The sequence below is a fragment of the Mauremys reevesii genome, linkage group 3, assembly GCF_016161935.1.
Source record: "Mauremys reevesii isolate NIE-2019 linkage group 3, ASM1616193v1, whole genome shotgun sequence".
Lineage (NCBI taxonomy): Eukaryota > Metazoa > Chordata > Testudines > Geoemydidae > Mauremys > Mauremys reevesii.
In genome coordinates this window covers 31,533,487-31,555,445 of record NC_052625.1, presented here as the reverse complement: position 1 = coordinate 31,555,445, position 21,959 = coordinate 31,533,487, and the positions used below count along the sequence as shown (strand labels likewise).

Here is a 21,959-nt window from a genome sequence, read left to right as displayed (position 1 = left end):
GGATATGGGAGGAAAAAAGGAAGATAAACTGAGGAATAAGGAATGTGTCACAGAGCTGTGGAAATGATCCAATGGTTAGGGTGCTCATCTGGGATTGGAAGACTTGGGTTCAGCGCTCTGCTCTGCCACATACTTATGGTGTGACCTTGGGCTAGTCTCTCTTTGCTTCAGTTCTCCATCTGTGAAATTGGTAATAATCATGATAATATCACTTCCTTAACTCAGAGGGACTTTATGAGGGTAAATATGTTAAAGATTATGAGGCACTCAGATGCTTTGTTACTGGCGGCCCATAAGTACTGTGGATAGCTCATGGGGGACACATAAGAGATCCCAGAAGCCATGAGATACTGAGGATGGGTAAACACACAGAGGAATGATAGAAAATCAAAATCTTCTGTACAAACAGTTCTTAATCTCATAACTCCTCTCAGACTGATACACAAGACAGGAAGATTCCAGGGTGAGCAAGCAGATGTGGTATTCTCTGAAGATCTTGATGAGGCATTAAGCAGGTTACTGTCTTGTTTGGGAACAAAGGGACCTCATCAGGGCTGCCTGGGGAGGGGCAGCAAGTGGGGCAATTTGCCCCTGGCCCCACAGAGGCCCCCACGAGAATGTTGGAGGCTCCCCCCTGCCCCTGCCTTCCCCCATCCCCCGGTGCCTCAGCGCACCGCATCCAGGAGCGGCCCTGGACAGGGCTAAGGCAAAGTGGTTCTAGTGGAGCCTGAGCTCCTCCCACCCAGAGCCGCGTGATAAGGGGGTTGGGCTGTGAGCTGCCCCTGAGCTGCCCGAGGGCTGCTCCTGGATGCGGTGCACTGAGGCTCCAGGAGAGGGGGGAGGTGGGGGTAAGCGGCATGGTAAGGGGGCTGGGGAGGTTGGATAAGGGGCAGGGAGTCACAGGGACAGTCAGGGGACAGAGAGGGGGCAGAGGTTCTTGGGGGGTGGTCAGGGGATGAGGACCGGGGGGTTGGATCATGGGCGTTCCGGGGGTCTGTCCGGAGTCAGCGGAGGGTGTGTGGATAGGGGTCTGGGCAGTCAGGGGACAGGAAGCAGGGGGGGGGTTGGGAGGGGTCCCAGAGTGGTGGTTGGGAGGTGCTGGGGGCAGTTGGGGGACAAGGAGCAGGATGGGTTGGGGATTCTGAGGGGGGCAGTCAGAGGGCAGGAAGTGGATGGGGGTTGGAGAGGGGACAGAGCCAGGTTGTTTGGGGAGGCACAGCCTTCCCTACCCTAAATCTCATTCAGCAGTTTGAGGCTTGCAGACAGCTATTTAACAGAAAAAGCCAAGCTGTTATCTTTTCCCTTAGGGCTACCATCCCTTTCACTTCTCAAATGCCAAATTATAGTCTACATTTAATTTCAGTGCCATACGGAGATTCATGTCAGGGGAGGGTAGCTTCATTTAAAATTAGCCACTTTAGATTAACAGTGATAGAGCCAAGAGACCCATGGGGGAGGGATCACATGAGAAGAGCAATATCCTACACCACCTACCTCCTTCCCAACCCTACCAAGCAAGATCCCCCTCCCTGCATTCCCTGAGGCTCCAGAGGGGTTAATTCAGTGGTTCTCAAACTTTTGTACCGGTGATCCCTTTCACATAGCAAACCTCATGTTCTAACCTAAATGAACCCAGAGTTATGGAGACAGATATGAGTCAAGGGAGCCAGCAGAGTATCAGAAACCTGGAAAAATCTCTGACTCAGGCGTTTGATCACAAGCTGAGGTGGTTCAAAAGTTTTGGATTTTTTTAAGCAGAATTTTTTTATTGTTTCTTTAAACAATCAAACACAGCAAGCAGCAAATATTTGGCCACACACTTCTGAAACCCCAAACCATGTTCAGGTTTTGGCAGACTAATTTCAGCTTTTCAATTAAAAAAAACATAACAAATTTTGAAGGAAAGCAGACATTGTCCATGATTTTTTTCTGCTTTTTAAAAACCCCTCGTTTTTGATCCAAAAAAAGTTTTGACTGAAAATATTTGTCCAACCCCTTTAATGAGCTTTAGTGCCTTTTAGCACTGGCTGATGCTGAGAACCAGTGATACCTTGTAAAGGTGACTTGAAAAGAAGTTTTCTCAAGACTGGGTTTGTGCCGAGAAGCGGAAGGTTTTCAAATGTTTATTTTTCCCAGGGCCGCGTGCGGGTGGGGGTGAAGGGGGCAAGTGGGGCAATTTGCCCCGGGCCCCGCAGGGGCCCCCACGAGAATACAGTATTCTATAGTATTGCAACTTTTTTTATAGAAGGGGCCCCTGAAATTGCTTTCCTCAGGCCCCCTGAATCCTCTAGAGGGCCCTGACCTCATGCATTAATAAGCCCCAAATTAATGGGTATTTAAAAAGTTGTCCCTGGAAATAGTTTTTTTCAGTATACCAGCTTGCCACAAACTGAATGTGAATGCTCTTTCCTTTTTCCACATACAGCATGTTACATTTTTGATGAAATGGCATTTTGGTTTCAAAGAAATACAAGCACATTTCAAACAAATGGAAAACATTTTTATATTCAGGTGAATAAAGCATTTATTCTGAGTAAAACTCAAGGTAATCAGACATTTAACTATAGGTTGCAGAATTCATTCAAAGCAAGAGAATGATTTTCCACATGGGTCTCACATTCTGATTTCAACTGATATAAACAATTTGGCAACTTGTCCTTTCTCCTCATCTACTCGGTTTTCACCATGTTTATGGGATAGAAATACAGAAAAAAATATGATCAATTTCATGTGTTTTTTTCTTGCTGTTGAATTTAAGATTGAATATGCCCATAAATTAAAATAAATTAGACTGGATGTCATTGCTGCTAGCTCTAAATTAACCAACGAGAAAATCTATCACAATAACATCCCTCCTCATATAGCCTAATTTAAATTAATTGCCTGTCTGTATGTCCAAATCAGGAAATAGAGTCAGACTAAACCTACAGATGCATTAGTATGGTACCTAACAATGTTTAACTCTGGAAATTGTTCTTTCAGAACTACAGCTGCTACGGCAAGTGTCATCAGGTCCAATGTGGATTGCATTTTCATAGAAGGAAAACATTTGCCTTAACTCTACTTTATCTTCCTTTACTCAAAGAGTGAATTATAGCGGCAGCCTTCCCTCCCACAATCTCTCCCCACACCCAATAACTTTCTCTCACAATAGGGCCCTACTTTTTCTCAAATATTTTTGATCTCAGCATTGTCAATCATGGGCAACATGTATCAAAGGCCAGGGAAGACTGAGCCTCCTCAAACAGCCCTGCATGGCCTTACACACGCTCCACCCCCAGACCCCTTCCTGCTTCCCTCCACACTCTGCAGCAGCTCTTCCCCCAGGGCCCGGGCTGGGGCTGGGGCTGGGACTAGTGGGGGCTGGCCTGCACCCAGGGACTCTGGGCGGCTGGAGCCAATGCTTGAGCTGCACTTCCACCCCCCCCCCCAGCACGACGGGGATAGGGCTGTGGGCACTCCAGGGCTGGGGTCAGGGCTGGAGAGGGGGGCTGCACCACCCAGAGTTTTGGGGCTGGAGGCACTCAGGCAGCCTGGGGCTGGTTGGAGGGGCTGGAGAAGGGGGCTCTGGCCAGGGAAGGGGGTTGGAGGGGCCTGGGCCCAGGGAGAAGGGGCAGGCTAGCCTCCCCAAGCCTGTGGTTCACCTGCCACCCATGCTGTCAACCTTTTGTCTGAGATGATGTAGTATTGTTCTTTCCCTCTCTCTCTTACTGTCTCTCTCAAATACCTTGGAGGTCCTGCTATTTAAGTGAAGTCTAGGGGGTGGGGGAAAGAGTCAAGGACAGCCCATAGTGCAGTGCATACTCCGCTCCATTGCAGTTTGACTGCACCAAATGCTGGCATGTAGGGGGGCCATGTACAATGACCCTGTGCACAGCATAGGCCCTCACTCCGAGGGTGCCCTAGCCCCATGGATCAGGTCCTCCTCCTCCCCCAGCACCTCCCACCTGCCGTGATCAGCTATTCAGTGGTGTGCAGGAGGCACTGGGTCAGAGGTGGCAGAGTGAGGGTGGGGCATGCTTGGGAGAGGGGATGGAATGGGGTGGGAAGAGGCAGGGAGGGTGTGGAGCGGGGGTGAGAAGAGGAGGGGCAGGGGGCAGAGCAGGGGCAAGAAGAGGTGGGGCAAGGGTAGGAGCTTGCGGGAAAGGGATGGAGTGGGGGCAGGGTTTGGGGCTGAGCACCCCTGGGGAAATGAGGAAACTGGCACCTATGGTATACAGCAGAGCTGAGTTTCATAGTGGCCTGTTCCACTGGAACATGAAAACAACAAGCCTTAAAGACTAACAGATTTATTTGGGCATAAGCTTTCGTGGGTAAAAACCCCACTTCAGATGCATGGAGTGAAAATTACATATACCGGCATAAATATACTGACACATGAAGAGAAGGGAGTTACCTCACAAGTGGAGAACCAGTGTTGACAGGGCCAATTCGATCAGGATCAACACTGGTTCTCCACTTGTAAGGTAACTCCGTTCTCTTCACGTGTCAGTATATTTATGCCAGTATCTGTAATTTTCACTTCATGCATCTGAAGTCTTTAAGGTGCCACCAGACTCCTTGTTGTTTTTGTAGATACAGACTAACATGGCTACCCTCGATTCTTGACACTGGAACATGGAGAAGCAGAAGAGGAGTGGGATGGGGGCTCAGGCCTGGTCAGTTGTTCTGAAAACTATATAGAGCTACTGACCCACAAAAACACGTGAGGCTCTTGGAATACAGTGGCCCACACTGCTACCCTGCTTCAATCCTGAAATAGTGTCTACATAACAGAAGCATATTAGTTATGGGTCTGGGTTAAGAGTTACGTTACTAAGCTCCATGTGTGTATAGCTGGGTGCACAGTCCTTGTTCCTCAGACCAAAAATTATTTTCAAGAACTTTATCTTAAGGGAGAATTTTCAGCCTTGTCTCTGCCTCACCTCCACTCACTATTCTCTGCATGCACTTACATTAGAGGTGCAATGTCTGCTAAAAAAATAGTAATTACACATGCCACAAGACAGTCTGACATTGGGGTTTTTGGACTTTTACATAGGGCGGATCACATCTTAATGGAGAATTTGTATTATGGTCAGGCTCCCCTTTCACTTGTGATTACACGTGTCAGCTTCCCACCCAATAGTGAACGAATAACACTGCTGTGGCAGTTCAGCAACTGTATACATGGAAAATGATATTGGATAAGAATGTAATGCATTTTATCTTACTGCAATTTAGCAGCTCCTCCCTGTCACCCTGGTTCCCATCACTTTCGTCCAAGACCCCCACCTGCTTTAAATGGCTGTATGGGGATATTCCGAGGTGAGGCTGTGGGCCTGGAACTCAGCAGATGTGGGTTCAATTCCTTGCTCCACCACAGACTTTCTGTGTGACCTTGGGCATAGCCTTTCTGTGCCTCAGCTTCCCTGCTGTAAAAATGAGATAATAATACTTCCCTGCCTCTCAGGATTATTATGAGACTATGTGCATTACAGATTGTGAGGTACTCAGACACTATCATAATGGGGGCCATAGAAGTACCTAAGATAGATGATAAAGTTCCTGCTCCCACTGCTTAGTGGACCCTGTGGAGAAAATCAATGACTTGCTCCCCTGGGTGAGTAATATACTATGTGGAACTATATAAAACATGGCAGTTTGTCTTGGGAGGCTAGAGTGTAAATGACTCAGAATAGCTGAATCAGCAATGAAAAATTGCATGCATCTATGATACAAATAGGAGCTCATGTTAAGACTTTAATGCATTATATTCTAATAAATCCTAAAATCTGGGTCCAGAAACCAATTGTCCCCAAATCAGTGAGGGGTTTGTAATCAGTGTGTAATGTATTGGATAGGCCCAGGCTATGACTTTTAGACCTTTCCCTAGTTTCTTTAAGAGTAGGGACTTGTCTACATGGTGTCGGAGAAAAACTTAGTTCTCGCTTTTTGTTTGGGTGCAGCAAAATCAAATACTTTATTATTTCTCCAGTAATTACAATGGAGGGAGAGAGTGCCATAGGACACAGGGTCACCCCAGTCCCGGACAGGTCTCTCAACTGGTAAACAATTACATCAAGCCTTTATACTTTTGTTACAGACAATTTCTAGCAATCATGGAGACAGTAAAAAAAAACATTTGCATTTGCTATCTTATTTGTCTCACTACTAGAAAAAAGCAAGACTGCATATTGCAAGGTCGTAACAACTTTCACACAGTTCACTCTGTCTTACATTATCTTGCTTCTACAAATCTCACGTCATTAGGGTCACAGCTAGCCTAACTCATGCTAACTAACTAACATTCATTAAGATCTCTTCAAATCCTTGTTAATTATTAATTGGCTTCCACACTCCCCCCTTTTGTACTTCTAGTACAACAAATATTTCAAATCTCAATTTGCATTAAACCATGGATTTCAGATTCTACAGCAGATATGTCAACCTTAGGGGTTTTCATGGGATGTAATGACAATGCATGATTAGCATGAACATGAAAGGTATTATTACTATCATTATGTCTTTTACAACAACAACAATAACATAATCCTAAACTAACTAACAACACTACAAACAATAACATTCTCATAGGAATAAAATAATGGGGTTGTTGTACAGTTTTGGTCACAAAGCACAATACATCATACTTAGTACATAAAGTAGACACTCTATAAGCTGTATGAAAGGCATTCTGTTCAGCATGATATATATATTCTAAAGCATATGAATTTGCCCTTGCAATTCAGAGATTCTTTGAACCTCTGGTAACAATGAAAGCAAATTTTGAAACCGATCAGGCACTACTCTAGTCCAATTAAAATATACCTGAAATCTAAGAGCTACTTGCAACATTCTATCTGCAGGCCAGGAAATGATATGATTGCCTGCAGCAGTGGTAAGATTAATATGTATATCTTGTAAAGTGGTGGCATTAACGTATACACAGCTATCATTAGCTTGAAAAAGTGGGTGTCCTGTCAGGGTAGTTCCTTGACCTCTACCCTCCCAGCAAATATTGTCATAAACAGTGACAACTTCCCCTGGCTTCAGTTTCTGTACACACTGAAGCTGTGGTGGTTCTAACGGCCAAAATGTCCATAGATTTCCTAACCCCATCCAAATATCAGCTGTAATCCCAGGAGCACTAACTAAAAATCGATTAGGAGAATCAGGCGGTCTCACTTCCCAGATATCTCGGTGAATCACCCAATCCCACATGCATCCTCCCCATGGACCCGGTAGGATTCAGTATGTGGGAGCCCACACCCACCCTAACCGGTCCATATGCTTGGAAGGAGCACTGTGAATGTCCACACTTCCATCCAGAAAGTGTCCAAGTATGTCTGCATGACCACAGATCAGATGGTACTCCTGATGCATCTGTAAGGGCAGTGGGCCAAGTCTGGTCTAGATCCCACTGCAATGCCTTCCCAGCCTCGGTGATATTTAATACCATCGCTGTCAGTAACTTCTGGGTCATAGAACTAAGGGTGGAAATGACATGTAACTCACCAACTCCAGCGTGTACTTAAGATAGCTGAGCTTCAAAAATAAGGCTAGTGGCCTTTTCTAGTTGGCCCAATTTCTTATCATGTTCTTGGCCTTTAAGAATAGTCCAAATGGCTACTACACTATTGGCCCCAGACCACAGGGATCTGGTCAATTCCCTTTTTGTCCAGAGGAAATAACCCAGGCCTTTTTGTTGTGCTAATCCAATGGCAGCCCCTTGTGAGCAATCTGGGTATGTAGAAGTGATTTGAAAACTGGCTAAGGGCAATGTCATTTAAAATCCAATTAGGGAGGGCAATACATACTGAAGGATTTATCCAGAACACAGGGCGCAGCCTGTAGAATAAACCCCAAAATCCAATTAATACCACATTCCCAAGCATGGGTCCCACAAATTTCTTCCTGCCAGTATGTAATTCTTTGTTTCTTCACCAGGGTCAGTTCTCAATGTCCTTTTTAGTCAGGAATTCCTGGACTTTGGCAGTGTCAGTGGAGTGAGTGTTTCTTCTTCTTTCCTGAAGCAGTTGTGGTTCAGCATCCTACAGGGGAGAGTACCAGGACATCATCCTGTAATGATTTGCTTTTTCTACAAAAGTTCAAAGGCACAGTAGTTTGTCAGTGGACAAGGGAGAGGTTGCCAGCACGTCACCTTGTCCTTTTTCCCTGCTGTCCAGAAGCACAGTAGAACTAGAAGAAAGAATAGGCGAATTATCAGTAGGAAATTCTTCTGATGTGGAGGGGTCTTTGTGCAGTGAGAATCCTGGGTCCAAGCAGTCAGTCTGTGGCACTTCACAGCGGTGTCGGTAGTCAGCAGGACTTGGAAAGGGCCTTTCCAGCGTGGAGCCAAGGCAGTCTTTCGTTGATGGATCTTTATGTAGACCCAGGCTCCTGGTTCCAACGAGTGGCAAGGTTGCACAAGATCCTTCGGTAGTGCTTCCATCACCTGTGTATAAAAAAGACTTAACACATTTCATTAGTGCCTGACAATACTTAAGCGTTATGTTATCCATCAAATGAATGTCCATCTGAGCTGGGGTTAGTGGGGGTGCAGTTGGTAGTCAGCATTGGGTGTCCTGTCAAAATTTCATGAGGGCTGAGTCCAGTCGTTCGATTGGGAATGGCTCTCATACTCATCAGTGCCAAAGGAAGGGCATCCGGCCACTTTAAGTGTGTTTCAGCACAAATCTTGGCCAGTTTATTTTTTAAAATCCCGTTCTGGCGTTCCACTGTCCCAGCAGATTGTGGGTGATGAGGGCAGTGAAGGTTTCATTGGATCTGCAAAGCTGCACATAACTCCTTTACAATCTGTCCAGTAAAGTGAATTCCACGATCACTGTTGATACTCACAGGGATGCCAAAACGTGGTACAAAATCCTTAAGCAGAAGTTTCACAACAGTCCTGGCATCTGCTTTCCTGCAGGGAAAAGCTTCAACCCAATTGGTAAATACATCAACTAAAACTAATACATATTCATAACCACAACATTTAGACATTGAAATAAAATCAATCTGAATATGTACAAAAGGTCCCCAAGGAGGAGGGTGGGCTGCCCGCTGCACACCAATCTCGTTTAACTGCAGCAACCATCCCCCCCTTTCCTTGGTAGTCAGCCAAGTCTTAGCCGTGAGCGGTGTCCTTGACTGGGGCCAGCTATTCTCTTTTTCTCCCTTCTTGGCTTTTTTTTTCTTTTAACATACAAAGGAAACCTGTACTCTTTAATTATACACCTTCTTTTATACCATGAACACATAAACATTACTGTTATACAGTACATTAGTCTTATTATTCAATGTATGCCACATATACCCTTTCACTAAAATAACCTTATTACAGAACTTTGGAACAACAAGCCAGGACAAGCACACCCACTTTGAGAAGTTCACTTAATATAACCTCTAGTCCAATAGCGTTCCACCATCCCCAGCCCTCTGGCTAAAAGTCTGAGGTAGCCAGAAGGATCCCTTGTACAATATGGGGAGTGGGTTAACTTTTCATGTCCTTGCTTCCAAAGACTGTCAGTATGCAAATTTTAACAACAATTCTCAATTAAAAGATTCGGCCAATGTAGTTTCCTTCTCGTACTTAAGAGAATGTATTAGACTTTAGTATATCACATTTGTCTGATGTAACCAAACACTTTGTATTCTAAGTTGAACAAAACAAGTATCTGCATTTCAATCCAACACTTCCGCTTGAGTTCAAATCAGACCATCTCATGAAAATATTAAACACATCAATTCTGGCCACGAGACAAACACCACAAGACAGAACATAGAACACACAACATAATTTTGTGACTGTGCCAGTAAATCATGGTACGTTGAATGCTGTGCAGCTGGCATTAGTTTTCTTTGATTATCTGAAAGACAAAAACAGAGGTCCACCCCTTCTGGGCAGTTAAATACTTAAAATATACAAATACTCTTGTTGATTCTAGGCAAAACAGAGGAATTACCCCATATTTTCTCGTATGTGTTTCTTAGACAGCCCTGGTTCAGCGGCCTCTACCTTATCAGTTAGTTAATTTGCATTAACACAGATGCTTTCTGGCTTGCTTTTTTTTCTTTTAACTCCTGCTTTTAAACACTGAAAGAAAACATCACCACTTATAGTGCCTTTAGAGCCTAATAAAATTGTCATTACATAACACTGTGTACATTCTTCAACTGATTTAACAAAATTGTTCATAGCCAAACGATTGCAATCTAATAATTTCTTTGCCTGAATTTATCCACAAACATTTCAAAGACACCAAAAACTTTTCTTTAGCATCTTTACAAAGCTCAACTGCTGTTCCCTCCAGCAACTACAGAGTCAACTTTTCACTTTCCTTAAAAATCACTTGCTTGTCTCCCAACAGTCACTTTTATCAACTCAAATCACCATTCCAAATATCCTCCTGAGTATTTGAAATCCTCATGCTTATATTCACTTACACCTTCCTTCCACTACACCCTCAAAAGTTTCCAACCCGTTTTCCAATCTCTTTGTCTGTTGCCTGCCCACCTGGGCCCGATCCTGTTTTTCTCGCTGAGCTGTCCCTTCCATTGGCACCAATTTGCTCCTCTACCAGTTTAGCTAGGATGGTGAGCTTCTCAACTAGCCCCCACCCTTCTGGTCTATACCCCAAAACATTTCTACTCACAAGACTACCCGAGTCCTCCCTAGTAAGGGTTGCTACCTGGGCAAAAATACATGGCCATTGGGTAAAGGCCATTTACTTAACACATAATCCAAACCACTTTAGGGGGTCTACCCAGAGACCCACCCATTTGTATGCTGACACTTAAACAGAAAAGAAAATTACACAGAAAGCAGAGAGAATTACAGTCTAAGCCAGATTTTTCTACTTCTATTACATTGTCCGTTACAGGGGGCGGGACAGAAAGATCTCAATACAACCTCAGAGCTTCATCGCACACATGGCTTCCACTCTGAGGAATTACGAACGAGAAGTTCAGTTCCGCTCACACACCCAACGCCCAAATGAACAGAGCAGAAAAACAACAGTAACCGGTTAAACAAAACAGAACAAAACTAAATAGTGTTTCCTTATTCTATTAGGGCTCACCTATAATCATGCAATCCTTATCATATAACACCAACAATACCAAACAAAGCAAACATAAAATAACAAGAGTAAAACAGATAGATGGTGGAAATTCTGCAGGGCTCCCCCATACATAATTGCTCACCAAACTGTGACAAATTCCTGTTACTAATTTATCCCTCATGTCAGGTGATCAGACTGACAGAGCATATAATCAAATTTTAAAGCTTCATTAAAAATAATAAAACAACAATGGAGAGTGTTGGGAATGCTCCCACCTCACACAGGAAAAATATGAATGCCCCAAGCCTTAAGCCACTTTAATACTCACACATGTCTCACTGGAAAGTTAAGCTTTGCAAATATAATTCCAGTTCTGTAACTTATACTGCCTTTGGTTTGCCTGTGTCTCTATTTTTCCACAAGCAGCTGGGGCTGAAAGCAGTTTTTCTTTGCACTTAGCATAATCCGCACTGATTCGTGACCTTGAACACAAAACAACTTCTCCTTTATCTCTGGGCGAAGCCGAATTTCAAATTAACCCGTTCCTAGACAAATTGCTCACACTGTGTCAGAGGCTTTTCTTTGGTGATTAAAAGCTCCTCTGAGATATATGATCTTATCTAGATTGAAGGTACCTTCTAATGGGCATTATTTAGATGGATTTTCATGCGTGTGAAGATTCCAATTCTCTAAATACCTGCAGGTTTTAGGACCATAATGTACGTACATGTAACATGCTGGGGTACCCTTAGGGGGTAAGGTGGAAAGTTTAGACTGTCCCTCCCCCATGTTCCAATCACACAAACTGAGGGGGTGCCCTGTCCGCGCTAGCAGATCAGAATCTAAGGATCTCTCCCTACAGGGTACTCACACAGGAGAGACTCACAAGGAAGACTACGACTCTCTTACACCTCCCTTCAGCAAAGAGCGTCGGCTAGTCTCTGGGAGACAGCGCCGCTTACTCTAATTGCATCCAGTGAGATGAACAGATTGTCAGTAGCCCACACAGAAGGGAAAGGGGAGGGAAGATGGGTTCACACACTCCTAGACCCAGGCAGCTTCCTCGCCGGACTATGCCAGGCCGAGTCAGCCCACCGTGGGTCGGATCTCCTAAAGATCCACTAGTTACCGGGCTTGCGTTAGAGCAGTCCTGATCATTAGCTTCCGCTTCACAGGGCACTCTGTGCATCTTCCGATAATGATCACTCACACTGGTGTACACACACACACATACCAAGGCCTCTTTTCTTCCTTTTTTTTTGTAACCCTTTTTTTAACCTTTTTATCTTTTTTAATTTTTTTTTTTTTAACCACGATGCATCTTTACCTGGTCCGGACCAATACCATGAGGCGGTATGACAACCCCTCTTGAGGCGGTAAAACCCCTCAGCACCAGTGCATTCTAATGCATTTACCTATGCATTACCTTATGCATTTACCTATGCATTTACCTTGGCCAACTCAGCAGTTCCCAGTACTGCTATAAACTAACCTTATTGGGGCCTCTCCCCAATACCACTTTGCATCTGATCCTGCTGCACAGTCAATACGTTCAGATGGCGTGAGCCCAACAGAGACAGACATCCTCACGGACAGTCCTCCTCCGATACCCCAATAGAGATTTCAAAAGGTCTCATACCTCTCATGTGGCGCCATGGGGTTCGAAGGGGAATGATCCGTAGTAGCCATCTGTGGGTCCATGGGTGTTGCCATCCCGGACGAGCCCCCAAATTGTCAGAGAAAAACTTAGTTCTCGCTTTTTGTTTGGGTGCAGCAAAATCAAATACTTTATTATTTCTCCAGTAATTACAATGGAGGGAGAGAGTGCCATAGGACACAGGGTCACCCCAGTCCCGGACAGGTCTCTCAACTGGTAAACAATTACATCAAGCCTTTATACTTTTGTTACAGACAATTTCTAGCAATCATGGAGACAGTAAAAAAAACATTTGCATTTGTTTATACATAAACCTCTTTGCTATCTTATTTGTCTCACTACTAGAAAAAAGCAAGACTGCATATTGCAAGGTTGTAACAACTTTCACACAGTTCACTCTGTCTTACATTATCTTGCTTCTACAAATCTCACGTCATTAGGGTCACAGCTAGCCTAACTTATGCTAACTAACTAACATTCATTAAGATCTCTTCAAATCCTTGTTAATTATTAATTGGCTTCCACAATGGCAAGTTACTGTGCAGAAAGCCAGAACCTGAATCTATAGTGCACCAGTTTGCAACGCATTAATATCCTACGTAGACACTGCTACAGTGCACTGAGCATCCTGGAGTGTGGCAATCCAGGACTTTTGGTGCACCGTAGCTGTGTTCACACAAGAAATTAGTGCACGGCAAAGTGGTGCACTATAGATTCACACTCTGGCTTTCTGTGCATAACTTGCTATGTAGACAAACTCTAATGATATTTCCTCAGAGTTTGTCTTCAGTGGGGTATTTTGAACCATTGTAATTATATTGATGTAGATGCACCAGTGCAAATTCCTCTAGCAGATACGCTGCAAGGTATAAACAGTGGCTTGCACTTGTGGAAGTAGAGCAAGAGTCAGGCTAGCTGTAACCCTAATAATGCGATATTTGTAGAAGCTAGGATTGTGTGAGGCGAGTGGGAAAGAACTATGTGAGAAGTTGTTGTGATCTTGTGTCGATAATGAGGAATGTAGACTAGCGTCTAAATAGAAGTGAAAAAAATAAGATAGTAAGATGACCTATGTATAAACAAAATTTAGCTGTTGCTTATTATTGTATGTAACAAAAAGTATAAATGCTTGCTGTAATTGTTTACCTGATGAGAGACCTGCCTAGGAGGGGGAAACCCTGTGTCCTAGCGCACTCTCTCCCTCTAAGCAATTGCTTGAGAAATAAAGTATCTGACTTTGCTGCACCCAACCAAAAAGTCAGAACTAAGTTTTTCTCCGACACACTGGTTGCTCTGGTTATACACCATTGCAGCATGTCTACACTAAATCAACTCACCCACAGCAGGGGTTTGTACTTTTGCAGATACATCAATATGAAACATCCCAATGTAACCAAGGTCTCAGTTGAGCCAACCATATGATTTAAGGGTGTTTATTAGGGAATGTGTTACACTCAGTAGTGATATTTTTTGACTAAGCATGACATGCCAAGGCACAGTCTAGCCCAATGAGGGACTGTCACCTATGCCCTGCAACCTTGGGTGACTTACAGTGCCTTGCTGAAGTAGCTCCTACCTGGTCTGCTCACAAACAGCCTTCCAGGATGCAAGCCACACTGAGAGTCTGGTTGTAACTGCAGTCTGTCGGCCACACTTGGGTTATAATCTGGCTCTCACTAGCCTTGGATATACTGCAGAATGATCCCAACATACAACCAGTCTCAGCTTTTCCCCCAGCCCAGCCCACTCCTGGACAGTACAAATATTTTAAGTCTATTATTCCTTTAAGAGAATAATATGCCAGTTTATTATCTCAAATAGTTATTCAGACACTTCAATTTAAACACACTGAATTAGATAAAACAATAAATGAGGCATAAAAGTCAGAAACAGTTACAAGAAAAATAAAGATAAAACATTTACTAAATAGCAAAGAGTCCTGTGGCACCTTATAGACTAACAGAAGTATTGGAGCATAAGCTTTCATGGGTGAAAGCTTATGCTCCAATACTTCTGTTAGTCTATAAGGTGCCACAGGACTCTTTGTTGCTTTTTACAGATCCAGACTAACAGCTACCCTTCTGATACATTTACTAAGGCCGATCTTATCAAACTATATTAGAGTCAAGCAAAGTTTCTCACAACATACCGCAGCAGATGACTGACAAAACTCTCAATTCAGGACCCCTTCCCCAGAGTCTAAGACCTGCTTCCTTTGTCTCTTCAGGGACAGTAAATGTGATAGACGTGAGGGGGGGGGGAGAGAGAGAGGTGGGTCCGTTGGGGTGTTTGTCCCTCTTTTTTGTAGTTTCAGGCCCCTCGTGAAAAACAGTTTCAGCTGAGAAGCAGGAGACAATTTGGAAGTATATTCCCTGCTGGGTTTTTTTTCCCCCACCTATTTGAACTTCCTTTCTCTTTGCTTCCTGCTAGTTGACTCTGTTCACTGCTTAAATTCAAATTAATCAGAGCACACATTCCCTTGCTTAGCACAAACCTGTTTGGAGTTTAACATTTGTTAATATCATAGAGTGGAATCTTATAACTTCACACACAATCTTACCACATGCATTTTTACCAGGACAATAATGACCAGCAAATTTTGAGTTTTCAAATGATACCTTACAAGGCATACTTTGTACAAAATATATTACAGTAATGTATGAATAGAGGGTATGAATACAGGGGTGTATTCTGTCACACTAAGACATGGATTTCATCTAAAAGGTGTGACTTTGAGGTAGTGTTTTTAGTTCCTGATTTGATGGGTGATGAATCTGTTAAATTTGACTAAATAACAAATTACAACATTCATCAGATCCAGTAGTAAAATGAGGCAGAGTCAAGATACTTACTACATGACATGCCCCTCTCCCCAATAATTACAATGTTCAGGTGTTTCAAGCTGCCTCACCGTGACTCAATCCTGTAAGTACTACCTTTAAAAGGGAGTATTTAATTCTGGGAATGAGTAAACAGTCTAAAGCAGTTGGCATTTCTGTCTTGAAATGCCATGTTTTCACAGACAGTCTTGTACTTTACATTGCCAAAAGTTGTCTGAGTTCAGTAATACCTGTATCTTTCTAAATCTTTACTCCAGGAGGTGGAATTCAGATGTAATAGTTAAATGCTTTAATAGGAAGTATATATGATCTGAGCAGTGATTTATTTACAGTATAAAATTAAGCACTCTATAATATGCCAGTTATGCCACTAGATCTACATTTCAGTAGTTTTAATATATTGATACCTGACTTTCCAAAATTAGTTACGTGCAAAAACTCATAACTGCATACCAAGTTTGTGCAGAATGTTCTGTGACCATGACAGCATATCAGGTTAATTATACATACATTTGGCCAGTTAAATGAACAAGTGGCCATTTGTTTACACAACTGTCTGATTTGCTTGAGTAGTTGTGGTTATTACCACACATATCTGTGCAGGAAAGTGAGCATGTATACTTTTGAGCATCAGATTCATTCTGTATAATTCTGAAATTTATAGAACTACGGTGCAGTCACCTTGTCTGCATTGAGGATTTGAAGAGTTGGAGCTGTCAGTCAAACCTCCACATAACCAGTGTATCAGAGCTGATATTTAAGTCTTTGCAAAAATACTGAACAGAGATCTCAGAGGTTCCAAATCCCAAAATGATTATTGGACTCTCAGAAAAAGTTCTAGCACAGACACTTCTCCCAGACCTCTTATTATTATATATATTTTTTTCGTTTCCAGGAAAAGTAGGATGTATTAGCAAGGCAAGTCACTAAAATATTCATGAGGATGATAATGGATACACTGGCAGAATTCATTCAGACTTTTCAAAGGATGTGTGTAACCACTGCTGGGGGAAACTGACAATATTTAATTTGAGGCAATGAGTACTAGTCAAATCAAGCAGTTGGATGACTTTTTACCTGATGCATACTATAAGACTCATATTTTGAGATTCACATTTCCACCTTAACCTAACATGGTCATGCCTGTACATGGGATCCGTACGGTACAAGTAATAACATCACTAAATAATAGCGAATCTCTTGAAAACTAGAGTCATCTTCTTAAACATTAAAACTATACAATACATTTAGAAGGATAAGTTATTGTCTTTTTCCAGCCCTCCCCCGCCCCCCAAAAATCAAGCCAGACTTTGGAATTATGGAGGAAACTCAATTCACAGAAGATCCAGACAGATAACAAACAATACATCCCAACATAAAAGATGGTAGCTTTCATCTCCCTTTATGCTGTTTGCTTCTGGGTAGCTTGGTTCAAAAGTGATTTTAAAAATCAAGTAAAGTGAGGCAGTAAGGTAACATTATTCAGTCCATGTTCCACTAACTCTATACTTGATTTTAACAGTATGTTATTTCTAGTGTCAAAATGCAACTACAATGCTATTTTAGGATTAAATAGTCCAAGAAATCTGGAAATGTAAATTCGATAAGCATAAATGTATCCCTATGCTGAGAGCTAGCACAAGACCAAGGCACCACTTTAGTCTTTGTGGAGGCTAACTTACCAACACAGCATAAATTCTGAATTTCAGATAAGTTTGCAATTTACAAACAATCTTCAGAACAAGAATTATTTATCAAAGAAACTTGTGAATAATGTCAAAGACAGAATTAACTCAAAAATTGTTAGATCTGGTTGTAGACAGAGGTGAAAATTATTTCTTTTGCTCTAGTAATAACTGAGGGCTCAATTACACCTCTGTGTTGGGTGGAGTTAAATTGGACCACCTCAAGAGAAGGAAACTACCTCCAGAACTCCAGGATATGCAGCATATTGCCCTCTAACTTTTCACTCCACTGCCATGCACCCTTGCGGAGAGTACAGAGAAACTGGAATTCTCTCATTAAATGGGGTGCACAAGAAGAGGGGCAGATTCTTTGTATCCTTCTGCTCCACTCCTACATACTTGTGAAGACCAGAGAGAGTCAGGTCCAAGAAGGAAAGTATTTGGCTCCAAAATTTGGAAAGACATCAAGATAATCACTTAAAATATTCCAAAATGGCTTCCAGTATGCCTATACAGTCATTTAACAAGTGTGAATGGGAAAGGAGTCATGTTGGGGTGTAGGTTGTTTGACTCTATACCAGAGAAAAGGTGCAGAATTTTCAGGTTCCTCTGTGCTACATTATATGTGAATATAATATAAACACTGTATGAATGAAACAGTTCTCCCTGTATACCATTTTCTCTACCCCCAAAAAAGAAGCTTGAAACAAAACATACTCAGGTGAAAAGACCCCATAAACCACTTTAGTTCTGACTCTTTGGATTTGCATTTTCTGGAAACCAATCTATTGCTGATTCTGAGAGAAATGCTCTTTAATGATACAAGCTAAATAACAATATCCCTGCTTTAGTGATAGAACAACCTTTGAGTAGCAAAAACTCATAATCTGTGACCCATCAATAATAATTTACACTTGCTTGGTAGCAATTAGGCTCTTAGCTGACTGATAGTTTCTATTAATGCTTTGTCAGACCGTTGACTGCCTTTTTGATTTAAGACTACAATGCTGTTTATTCTTTTCCCACTACATTTTTGAAATTCTTTCCCTATAATTTCAACTCTTTGCCAGCATTTTTTTTCCATTACTGGACTCTTGCTCACTGTCTTTGCTGAGCTGTTTCTTCATATTTATATACACATACAGATCACACCATCTCCACACAAAAGGTTGGCTACTGGCATGAGAACAACTTTTTCTTTCTCAAGCTGAAAACAAGGATAAAGTCCCAGCTATTCTCTTAAAAACCTACCTAGGTACTTAAATTCTTTCTTCAATAATTTTGCATGTTAAAAGTCCAATTAATTGTTCCTTCTGTTACACCCATTTCTTGCCAAGTCAGTTGAAATAAGGGCTGCTTCATTGTATTAGAGCACAACTTTTACTGTGTGGTTATTTTTACTCATTTTTAAGTTTAATATTTCTTGGACTTCACTTTCTGTTAGGGACAAAAAAAAAATAATTTTCTCCCCAAAAGCTAAATTTTCAGATTTGAAGAATCTGTACCTAAGTAAAATTTGCAACAAATGCTTATGCACCTATTGCATACACACGTTACATTTGCACACATAAATTGATATCACCAAAAAATGGATGTACATATAACTCTGACTGCATTTGGGATGTGGGATTTTTATGCACAATGGTTTTATACAGTTTTTTTTTCTAAAGAGCCTCTTAAAAAAACCTGGGTCTGTAAATTTCACCCCAAGAATTGTGAACACATTAAAATATTAAGGGCTAAGTTGAATAAAAAACAGCATAGATGCAATTTTTTGGGTAGGGGGAGGAAATAGCTGGGACCCACATTTGTAAACATTATTTCTAGAGGGAATAAAATCATTGACTCATTCTTGTCAATTATATACTGAGTACTAGTACTGATAGAAAAACATTCCCATCCTGGAGGAGATTCCACTGTTTCAACATTTTGATTTTTGTCTCAATATGGGACAAAAGTCAAAACATCAAAACTCTTTGCAGAATGAACATTTCTGAAAAATTTCAATATTTTAGATCAAAACAAACTGTTTTGACATTGTCAGATCAAAATGTTTATTTTTGAGTCATGTTGACATTAATCTCTGCATCAGCCTGAGCTGCCAAGTTTTTTCAGGAAAGTCATAGTTACCAGATTCCTCATGCCTCCATTATCCTTTATGATTCCCGCTTCTCAATTGGCATCATTGTCTACTATCCCTCAATACGAGGATGATGTCTGCCGGGGGAAAATCATTGATGAGACTTAAGATGGCGGAGGAGTCCAATCCATGATCTACAGGTTTTTCCACCTATGTGACAAGTGGTTGCATGAAGAGAGAACAACTGCTGGCCATTTGTCAGCCTCTTGAACAAGGTGACTCTCTTCAAAATAGTCTGAGCTTTGATGTATGATACTATGCCATTGCAGTGTATTGCCAGCCAGCTCTTCCCAATTCATGGGGTCAGTGCCTCCCATCTTAAAATATACTTTCAGGGTGTCCTTGTATTATTTCCTCTGTCCTCCATGCATCCTCTTACCGTGACTAAGTTGAGAAAAGAAGAATTGCTTTGGAAGATGAGTATCCACATACAATGCACAGCCCAGCAAAGTTGATGTTTCATAATCTTTGCCTCAACACTGGTGATGTTAGCTGCAGAGAAAGCGCCGGCATTGGTGTGAAGATTTTCCCATTTAATATGGAGAATCTTCTAAGGCAGCACTGTTGGTTTCACTCCAGATGCTTAAAGATGGCTTCGGTATGTCACCCATGTCTGTTACCCATGTCTCACACCCATAAAGACAGGGGATGACTCCAGCATTTAAGACCAGAATCTTAGTTTCCATCTGAAGATCTGTCAATAAAGACACCATGAAACAACTTTCTGAAGGATGCTCTGGTACAAAGGATCTCATGTATGACCTCAAGATCAAGATTGGTTGGGAGAAGTGGATACCAACATAAGGGTAATGCTCAACATTTTCCAAGGTTCACCACTGATGACAATTTGTCTGACAAGGGGAGCAACATGTGCTTAGGCAGGCTGGTGGAGCACCTTAGTCTTCTCAATGTTGAGGGAAAGTCCCAGGCTATGATAGTAGCTTGAGAAAAGATCTGGAGTGGATTGCAAGTCAGCCACTGTGTATGCAAGGGTAATAGTCATCAGCATACTGAAGGTCGGTAATAACATTCCTGGTGACATTAGTTTTAGAATGAAGACTCTGTAGATTGACGAGTTGGCCGTTCATGAGATAGCCAATCCCAGAAGAAAGGCAGTTACAAATAAAAATCAAGATCATGCAAGATAGTGTTGGGGCAATAACACAGCCCTGCTTGACACCAGTACAGATTGGGAATGGGTCCATCTCCAACCCATTACAGAGGACAGTGGCGGTCATCCCATCATGAAGTAACCTGAGAACACCAATGTATTTCAATTAACAACTGAACCTAGACAGTACCTTCAATAACGCTTCACATTGATGTAATCAAATGTCTTAGGTCAATAAATGCCATAAACAATGGCTGATATTGTTCTCTGCACTTCTCTTGGATCTTTCGCATGACAAAAATCATGTTGGCGGTGCCCCAAGATGGTCTGAAACCACACTGGAATTCCAGAAGGATGTCTTCATCAAGAGGGCAGAGACAGTTCACAAGGATATGAGCTAGGATCTTCCTGGCAACAGAGAGGAGGGCAATGCCTTAGTAATTCCCACACATAGACGCTTCCCCTTTTGGAAAAATGGTTACAATATTGGCATTCTTTAGGTCAGGTGGAATTCCCTCATTAACCTAAATTCTAACAAAAAGTTGAAGTTTTTGCATGAGTGCTATTCCACCAGCTTTGAAGAGCTCCATGGAGATGGCAGCTGGACCTGGTGCCTTGGTGTTTCTAGTCTGAGTGGTGGCACATCAAACTTCCTCAGAAGATGGGGAGTCAGCAAGAGATTCTATTACTGGATGCTGAGGGAAGGACTCAATGGAGGCAGCTGAGACTTCAGATTCACGGTTCAATAGGGTCTCAAAGTGCTCCTTCCAATGTTGCTTGACGGCTACCTTGTCCTTAAGAGTTGAGCTCTCCTGAGATCGTAGAGGAGTTATGTTGCTTGAACTTGGTCCATAGATGTCTTTAGTTGCTTGAAAAAGTTTCTCATGTCATGTTGATCAGCAAAGCTCTGTATCTCCAGCTGTGTATCTCCAGTGTCTTGTTTTGCTTGTTAGAGGATTCATTTTGCCAGGTGCAAAATACACTTCTCTTCTGATAAATAAGTGCTAGGATTTCCTCATTCTCATCAAACAAGTCCCGATGGTGGTGAGTGGAATATCCATCAATTCAGTACACACTTTGTCAATAATGGTTTTGAGCTCCTTCCAATGTGTTTGGATGTCACTGATGTTGTCAGGTAGATCAGAGAGCATCTCAAGGAGGCGTTGCTGAAGAGTCTGACTACTAGCATGATTTTGAAGCATGTTGATGTTAAATTTCTTCCACATTCCTTTCAGTTTACAGTGTTGTGGAGCAAGCCTCATGTTCATGATTGATCTGACTAAACAATGGTCTGTCCAGCAGTCATCCGTACCTCTCATGGCTCATGTAATAAGGACATCAGTATGATCATGGGCTCTGATGAAGACATAATCAAGAAGATGCCAGTGGTCAGAACGTAAATGTCTCCAAGTAGTCTTATACTTGTTCCTCTGTATAAAGAAGGTATTTGTGATAAGCAAATCATGCCTCACACATTT

General features: G+C 42.3%; 1 pseudogene; it reads right to left on the bottom strand.

Moving 5' to 3' along the window:
* Positions 1-21,749, bottom strand: part of LOC120400550 — a 65,103-nt pseudogene extending 43,354 nt beyond the window's left edge.
* Positions 21,750-21,959: the final 210 nt, after the last annotated feature.